The sequence below is a fragment of the Octodon degus genome, unplaced genomic scaffold, assembly GCF_000260255.1.
Source record: "Octodon degus isolate 3935 unplaced genomic scaffold, OctDeg1.0 scaffold00034, whole genome shotgun sequence".
NCBI lineage: Eukaryota > Metazoa > Chordata > Mammalia > Rodentia > Octodontidae > Octodon > Octodon degus.
Window position 1 is genome coordinate 16,609,299 of NW_004524610.1, and position 8,693 is coordinate 16,617,991.

Here is an 8,693-nt window from a genome sequence, read left to right on the forward strand (position 1 = left end):
AAAAAAATAAAAAAAAATTTTCATAGTTAATGAAAGTTATTCTTGACATTATACCATGGACCTTTTTTATGATACTTAACACCAAAATGTGCACATTTTTCTGGACAAATTTACAAAGTATTAAACTTGGCATGGTTATTCTCAATGTATTTTAAATACCATAATTGAAAATTCAGTATACAGATAAAGCATATAAACTACGAAGACTAAATTTGAAGTTTTGTTCAACATGAACAACCTTTATGGCATAGGCCAATTTGCTAGCAAAACAGGAATGTAGTAACCAAACACACCTCTATAAACAAAGGCAAGCAAGTTAACAGTATGAGGTTCTACAGATAAATTATAACTTTATAAAAGCCACATTTCCAAGTTAAAATAGTGTCTATGTTCTTAAAAGTAGAGACAACAGTACATCTGGGAGCAATAACTTCTGCAGTGATGAGATGTACTGATCTGGTTTCCTATTCTCTTTGTTGATAAGAATGGATAAAATGATATAACACCTTGCTTTCTCCCTCTTGCCTCTGGGATGGGTTAGACTGTCAAATTGTTTCTGTTTCTAGTACATGGCCAGATCTTTTCCTCTTCTTAAATGGAGTAGATTTATATAGTAGTATTTCACTATGCTTTCATCAGTGCCTTAAATATTGAAATTCTGGGTCTGATCTCAGCAGATGCATCTTCTGTACAGATTCATAAATGAATAGAAGACACAGATTTGCAAAAGATACCATACACTGTCTTCACTTAGACCAACACATGAATGATGTGTCAGCCAGTTTTATATTATGATAGTGAAGAATGGACTTTTCCAAATATTGTTGGTCCTGTATCCAGACAACCTTTAGTTTGTCTTTCATTCCTGGACCTTTGTGGTACACTACCCACGAATACCTTTTCCTGCATGAGTGGAATGGTTTGTCTTTTCAGTCAAACTGAACTCTTGGCAGGCAATGGATTCTAGGCTACCAACCTTGGTATCCCACAACTATGCCATGGATGAAGTAGATTTTAGATAAAAATTGATAAAGTGAATGAAATATTTTCATCTTATATGAGAACAATTTTGAAATGGAAGACAACATGAAGATATACTAGAAATACTGTACTTCCTCTATGTTCTATAAAATTCTTATCTTTAGATTATCACTGCAATAGTACACATATTTTATTATGCAACAATTTCCATGATGTTCTCATGCATTCATATGCATTACTGAGATGGTGACACTTGTTCAGACATTCTGTAGCAGAACTGAGAGCATGTTGATAAACATTCCAGTAGAGACTGGGTAAAGACTAAAATCTAGAAGAATGAGTTTGTTGTGTACCTTTTCTCACCAGAGTACTTATTTTGCTATCATTACAATGAATATCTTGCACATGACTTAAGTTTTAAAAGCATCTCTATGAGTCAGCTTTCCCATTTCTAGGTAAAATATCCAACTTCCACAACTTAAGGAAGGAGAGGTGTAATTTGACTCAGGACTTCAGATGACTCAGTCCTTATTCAGTAGGTTCTAAGGCAGGGACATCATGGCAGAAGGGTGTGGTCAACCAAAGCTGCTTAGTTCATGGTGGCTGGGATGCAGAGCAGGACAACAGTGCCAGGGAGGAAGGGACCAGAGATGCCATGGAGTACCCATGGTCACACCTCCATGATCCACCCTCACACAGCTGGAGGTATAAATCACTAACTCCCTATGAGCTGCTTACCTCAAGAAAGTTGGCCTATCATGAGTAATGGGCACAGATCTTTCTGAATATTTTATATCCGTCTTTATCTTCTTTGCTAGGTAGTACAAGGGTTCTTTCTTTCATTTTACATATGAGAAAACTGAGGTTTAGTGGAGACTAGATTATGTCACTCACTTGGCAAACAGTGGAGCTAGGCTTTATGTCTAGGTCTTCCAATTTTGCTGGTCTTCCTGACTTCCCATTTGGTCTTTTAAAATTGCATCTGAAAGCATGTTTTTTGGTTTGTTTACCTTTGATTACAACAACATTGCCAAAAAATAAAATAAAATAAAATAAAATAAAATGGAATGACCTTGACAACCTTGAACAACTTTTATACCTGTATAAGCATAAGAAAAATCAATTTTGCCAAACTTGTAGTGAGCCCAAAAATAGGTGCTTGTATGTGGGAGTTACTTAAAGACTCCTAGAGTTAATGTCAGCCCATATAGTACCAGTGGAAAATGTGACAAGCAGCTCTCTCCGGTAGGAGAGTCAGCAATTCAGGAGGAGCAGCCTTGCAGTGGTGACACCTGATAGCTGTAATAGGCCACTATCACCCAGCCTCTTATGAGCTGCACGCTACGGCAGCCTACCTTTCATGTCAGGTTTCTTTGTATAAAAATGATGAGCACATTGCCCTTCCCTACATTTGACTCCTTAGATTGCATCTCTTCTCCAATAAAGACGAGGCTAAATAGTGCAGCTTAAGCATGTAGGAAGCAGATCAGAATGAGACTTTCATGTTTGTCCTTGGATATAAGCATTCAAGAGAAGACTCAAGCAAAAAGATTATTCTTGTTCCTACAGCATGCTGATTATGATTGCTCTTGTGGTCCTGTTCCAATACAAACATTATTCAAATTATCTTAGCTCTTCAGCCCAAGGATTCTTGAACTCAAGGAGAAGAGTTGGTCAAACTGCCAGCACATCAATCCACACAAGCCAAGGAACCTAAATAAATCAAGTAACATCTCATTGGAGCTGAGGTTTAATATATCAGGCTTGTGGCAAGTCATGTTTTGAACTTGTTCCATATGCTTAATATTGGGTAAAATAGGTTTCATCTAGCATGGATTCTCAAGAGTGACCTAGATGTTCTGCACTTCGGTGTCTGCACTGGGGAGAACATTCTGCTATCTTGAACCTCTTTGTCACTGTGAGGTGATATTGACAGCAATACAATTTCAAAATAAAGGCTTTTCTGAAATTAGGAATCACATTATGGGTTGGGGCTGAACCATGTTTATGCATTATTTTGCTTCAAGCTTACTTTGAATGAGAGAAGCTCAGATTGAAAAGACATTTCCAGCAAAGGATGTTCACGTTATCAAAAGCTGACTATCGGATCAGTTTGAAGAGGACAAAGTCATAGATAGCCATGTGCTTTCCTAGTGGCCATAAATTCATAGATAAGGATATGCATTGGGAAAGGAATCTAGCCAGCCTGTATCAGCCTCTGTGACAGCTGTGAACAGTCTACTATTTCCCATTATAATGGGGTTTTCAAGGTATCTATGACTGCAGGCATGCCTTTGTGTCTTTATCTTTTTTTTATTAGAAAATATGAAGCTGTAGTACTTTGAAAGGGAATAAAATGACATATTTATTTTTATCCATTTCTTTTTCTTGTGACATTGTAAACACGTAGGAGATGAATATAAGTTGCCTATTTTTCACCTATATGAAATCATTGTATATTTACTTTGAATCCTAAAAGTGAGCACTATAGAAACTGTTGAGAATCCCTGTATAATCCTTTAACATATCAGTCCCCTTTCTCTTTAGGAAAAATACTGCTTGAATGGAGAAGTTGTTATTCCTACAAGTGAATTTGCATTATGTCCTTTGCACATATGAGTGAATTTAGAAACAATGCATAATACATTTCTACCAGTTTTTAAAATCCACATTATTATAAAATGGCATACATAATTCTGTGGTTGACTTGTTTATATGCTGAGAAGATATACTACACATTTATCTGCATTTATGCATACAGATCTATCTCGTCTATTAAAATCACTATTTGTTTTGCATTCATGTAACTCAAGTTGTCTATGCATTCTTTTCTAGATGAGCATTTAAATTGTTTCCATTGCTTAGCCTTATAAACAAACAATATTGCGGATGATGTTTCTGGGGTCAAATCACAAATAAAGAATGTAAGAACTTAGTACATGATATTTCTTTCAGGATTTATTATGTAATTCAAAGTTTAATAATATTATATAATTCAAGGTTGAATAATAATATTTAAAGTACTAGAACTTGTATTTGAAAGAGCATTCCAGGGCCAGCCAAATAACTCAGCAGATTAAAGCACCTACAAGCAGGCACAAGAGCCAGGGGTTCCATCCCTGGGCCTACTGTGCCTGCCCCGCCCCAGGGGCACACTGAGACTACCACTGAGACTGGGCATGGTGGTGCACGCCTGTAATCCCAGCACTTGGGAGGCTGGAAGCAGAAGGCTCACTGAGTCTGATCTAGTAGTGAGACCCTCATTTATAAAATATGCTCTTCATATGTAATCAGCTTCAGTGCCTCACGCCGTCCCTTTCCTTTGCCTCTGTCACTGTGCTAGTTAGCCTCTGCCTCTCTCTTCCTCAGCCTTTCAGTAATCTCTCTCCAGCCTCCCGCCCTCATTTGCTTTTGTGTAATTCGGCCTTGACGCCTGGTCATCCCTTGCTTCTGAAATGTCACTTTGGCCATGTCACTCTCTTGCTTCCAATGTTCCGTTACTCCATTTTTATTTTAAATCAATTTTGTTGAGGTTTATTTATCACACATATAAAACATTCAATTCAACAAAATGATGTGCCTTTTGACTAAAATCTACACTCCTCTGCATAGAATTGAAGGTGCTTTATGATTTCACTTACAACCAAAAAAAGGCGCTGGATCTCTGTGAGGCAGGAATACTTAACCATTTAAGGAGCCTGAACACAGAAGGCCATTTCTCCTCCATGCTTCCAGGAAAGTATCCTTCTGTCCTCTGGTGCCCTTCACAGACCTGGAGAGTGTTATGGGTCAACTCTGCATAGGCACCAGATCAGCCAGATAGAAATTTGAATAGAGCCTTTTATTTATTGATCTCAGGTCTGTCAGCCACTTCTCTCGCAGGAGAAGGCTGATCGGCCCTGAACGTAGGTAGCAAGGGGGTATTTATAACAGAAATCACATCCAGTTTGGTAAGCAAATTTGTTATCTAGTACAGAACAACAGAAACTGCATTCATTTGACACAGCTGTAAACTGTTTATAACTAAAAGGTCTTTTACAGCTTAGTGATAAGTGTATATTTTTATAAGGTATATCTTAAGATGACTATGTTACAGAAGATGGTTGGGGAGGGAGTTTGTGTTAGCTTGCTGCTTTGACAAGAAACATTTATTGTTGAACAGCCTTGAGCCGAAAGGGAGAACACGTTTCTTAGAGCAGATAACAGGAAGCACAAGGGGATTTATAATTTTTTACGATTAAGGCACAAAACTCTATTAACCCTTTGCAGAGAGAAGCTCTGAACTCAGCTCTCTGTGCTCCTCCTAAACCTGGCCACATTAATCAGCATTTTATCGATGCTAAGTGTCCCTGCACTGCCCTTGCAGCGGGAGAATCCCCTTGCTGGACCAGAGCCGCGGTGAGCATGCAAGCCGTGGCTTCTCACATTTGAGCCTAATAATAAGTAAAATTGCAGTTGCCTCATAGTGCTCAATAAATACATTGGACGTCAGTGAGTAATGCAAATTGTGCTGCTCAGTAAACGTGAAGAGTCAGTGCCTGATTTAAATAGTCCAATCAAAGAGCAGTTACCCTGTCAAAATAGGCCCACCCCTCTCACTTGCTTTGAATTCTGTCATCACCACCTTTGTCGAAAGCCATTTAACTTCCTGTGGCACTTGTATCCACTCCCTCATGAGCTCACGCCAGTAAGTGAAAGTACCCTGCCCAGATGAGCTGGACTAATCTATGAAAAGCCCACTCGTTGTACTGCTCTCCTGTCAGATTCCTCCGCCTGGCTTTCCAACTCTTCAGCTATGTGATGCATTGTTGTTAATTATGGTCACCTGCTGCGCACTTGAACACGAAATTGCTACTTCCTGTCAAACAGTGAGGTTGCACAGCTGAGCGGCCCCTCCCACTCTCGCGCTGTGCTGCTTTTCCAAGCCTCCGGAAGCAGCTAGTAGTCAACTCACAACCTCCTTTGTGAGATACACTTCCTTTGGATTCGACTTAAGAGTCAAATCATACCTTGTTCACTGTCCAATGTGTGTGTATGTGTTCATGAATCAAAATATAGAATTGTACCTCGTAAGTAGAAATAGTATGTGTCAATCAATGAAATGTTTTTAGTGTTAAAAACTGTAGCTCTTCTAGTCACAAAACTCTTGCGTGCTCTCCAATGCAGGGTCTCTATTCTAGTGAGGCTGTTCTTCCCACTGCCCCGTGGAGAATGATGTGCCTCCCAGCCTTGATTCCAGAGCTCCCATTTGTCCTCTCACCAGAGCACCCTGTCCTCTCCACTCTTTTGGTCTGAATTTTGCTAGTAACTTGGGCCTTGCTGAGGTCCTGCCTGCCCCACGCAGCCCAGTCTCATGAGCTCCTGGGTACTTCTCCTCCATACCGTTCCTATTCCAGCCACACTGCCGACAGTGATGCAAATAGGTGAGAGAACCTCTCGCAAGATATTTTATTTATTTTTTTCCATAATTTTATTGAGAAATAAATAGCAATGAGACAGTTTCAAATCAAATTGGTAGGACAGTTCCAATAATTAACACATTGCATACTGCCTTCCTAGTGGTTGTTTATTGTACAAGATGCAGACATGATATCCTATTTACAAACACTATTAGAACAAATCCCTCTATTCCTTGAATTAAGAGAATATAGCTATATATCTAATTTTAAAGTACATAGAAGTTACAGTACAAGAGGATGCCTATTTTCTCCTCAAACTCACAAAAGAAAGAAAAAAGCCACAAGGTCACAGGATTTTTATATATCTTGTTCAAAACAGAAAACAAAGGCTTTGAATAAATATTTGTGAAATAAATGAATAAAGGTATGAAATTGTGCATCCTGGGTGGTGTAAAAATAGTTCCTATTTCTTCAGGGGGAAGAAGACAATTTTGAAGTATGAAAATATTTGATTCAGCATGACACATTATCTATATTCTTAAGTGGAATCATATAAGACTAACAGTTTATGGTATTCATTCATCTAAAATGCACCAATTAAATTCTAAATTTAGAGACATTTCTGAAAACAGTGATTATTTTATCCTAAAGTGTCAATTAACAGTCATATATTTTCTGGAATTTTAGGCTAATATCAATATAAATTAAAATTAACATAAGATAATTCTAGTGCAAGTCTAAAGAAACAGCATAAAAATGATATGAGACTATTCTAGTTCAAAGTAAAAATGCAAGCAGGTTCTTGTTTAGAGTAGAATGATGATAACTGAAGCATGGATAGCTCCACTGAACAAGTCTTTCCTAATTCATGTGATTATTTTTTAAGAATTGTGATTTTTTGGGGGGCAGGGCGGGCTGACTCAGGCTGCCTTAAGGGTAAGTCTCCTAAGGCGGGTGGAGGTGGGGATTGAACCATGGTATCCTGTGCCTGACTGCATTTGCATGAGCAGGCGCTTAAACAACTGAGCTAATGGACACGCCCCCGTGATCTTTTCTTAAGATAAAAATTGCAGCCCACTCTTTCAAAGCTCTTAGTCCAGAAATCTGTAACGGATTAAATATTTGTTAAATTTTTAAATAGATTCTCCTGGAGAGCCTTTTGAGGGGAAGAAATCAAGAAGGAGTGATATAGATGTTTTGAATCCCAGAAAAAGGAAAAGGAATTCTGCTGATCATCTGGAGGACATTTTAGAGTGCTATAAAAGGCAGAAATTCCAGTATGCTGGTTTTTTTTGCTTTTTGTTTCTTGTTTTTTCTTCATCCAGGTATGATTCCAGAGCTCCAAGACAGGATGTGTTACCGGGTTCTGGGGTTCAATGGACTCTTTCTAGGGATTCTTTCCAGGTTCTTGTTATCCTGAAGGAAAAATTGGAAGACACATGAAAAAAGTAGTTTTTCATTTATTAAATGTAGGAAACGAAGGATGCTCTGCAGAATGAGAGCGACCCACTGAGAAAACAGAGTGGCCACAAGGTTAATGGTAGATGTCTTTTTATCCCTCATTTTTGAAGCTGATGTCAGTTTTAGGCAGTCCTAGCAAAATTTGAATTCTCTCCTTAAGAACTGAAGATAACACCTTCTGGTTGGTCCCAGGTGCAGCACTTAGCAACCGTATCTGTGTCCCAGATCTCTGATTGACAAGTCATACGCACATGCTTAGTTGGTTATCCTCATCTCCTGCCTCTTTTACTCCAAAATACATAAATCCCCAGAATTCTTTATGAGACACGGAGGGTATGGAAATGTCTGTCTTTGTATAGTTACCGCCAGTTTAAAGGGACAGCAGGCCCTGCCTACTGGGGACTAAGTGCATCCAACTACCTTGAGATGTTGAGGCTCAGTAGCCCAGTAGAAACAAAAGACCTGCCAGAAAGAACTTAGTGCCCAGATGTCAAGTCCCAGTGAGCTGCCTGTTTAATGGAAGAAAGCTTGATAAATTTATCAGGAGTCATGGGCTATCATTTGGATCACCATTAAAAGTTTTGTAGGGATAAACTCTATTAGGGTGAAGATGTCAAGGACAAATATAAGAAGGTGCAGGTCTGTCTTGAAAGTTGGACTCTGACAGATCAAATAATGAGCGAGCCACTCAGATTCTGTGCAAGAAACATATCCCTTGGAAAAGTTTAGGGAACGAATTGGGAGCAATTAATTTAAGTAATGGATAGGATAAAAAGGAGTGGCTGTTTTGAAGCCTAGTTAGTGAAACACCAGCAGAGCAGACAGAGTACATAAACATTGAGGCTTTGAACA

At 38.8% G+C, this 8,693-nt stretch overlaps 1 protein-coding gene and 1 long non-coding RNA gene across 8 annotated transcripts in view; one reads left to right on the top strand and one right to left on the bottom strand.

Moving 5' to 3' along the window:
• Positions 1 to 8,693, top strand: part of Eya4 (EYA transcriptional coactivator and phosphatase 4) — a 286,279-nt gene that overhangs the window by 170,349 nt on the left and 107,237 nt on the right. The gene's annotated exons all lie outside the window — the stretch shown is intronic.
• LOC111816541 overlaps positions 1 to 8,693 on the bottom strand; it is a 19,635-nt gene that overhangs the window by 6,501 nt on the left and 4,441 nt on the right. The gene's annotated exons all lie outside the window — the stretch shown is intronic.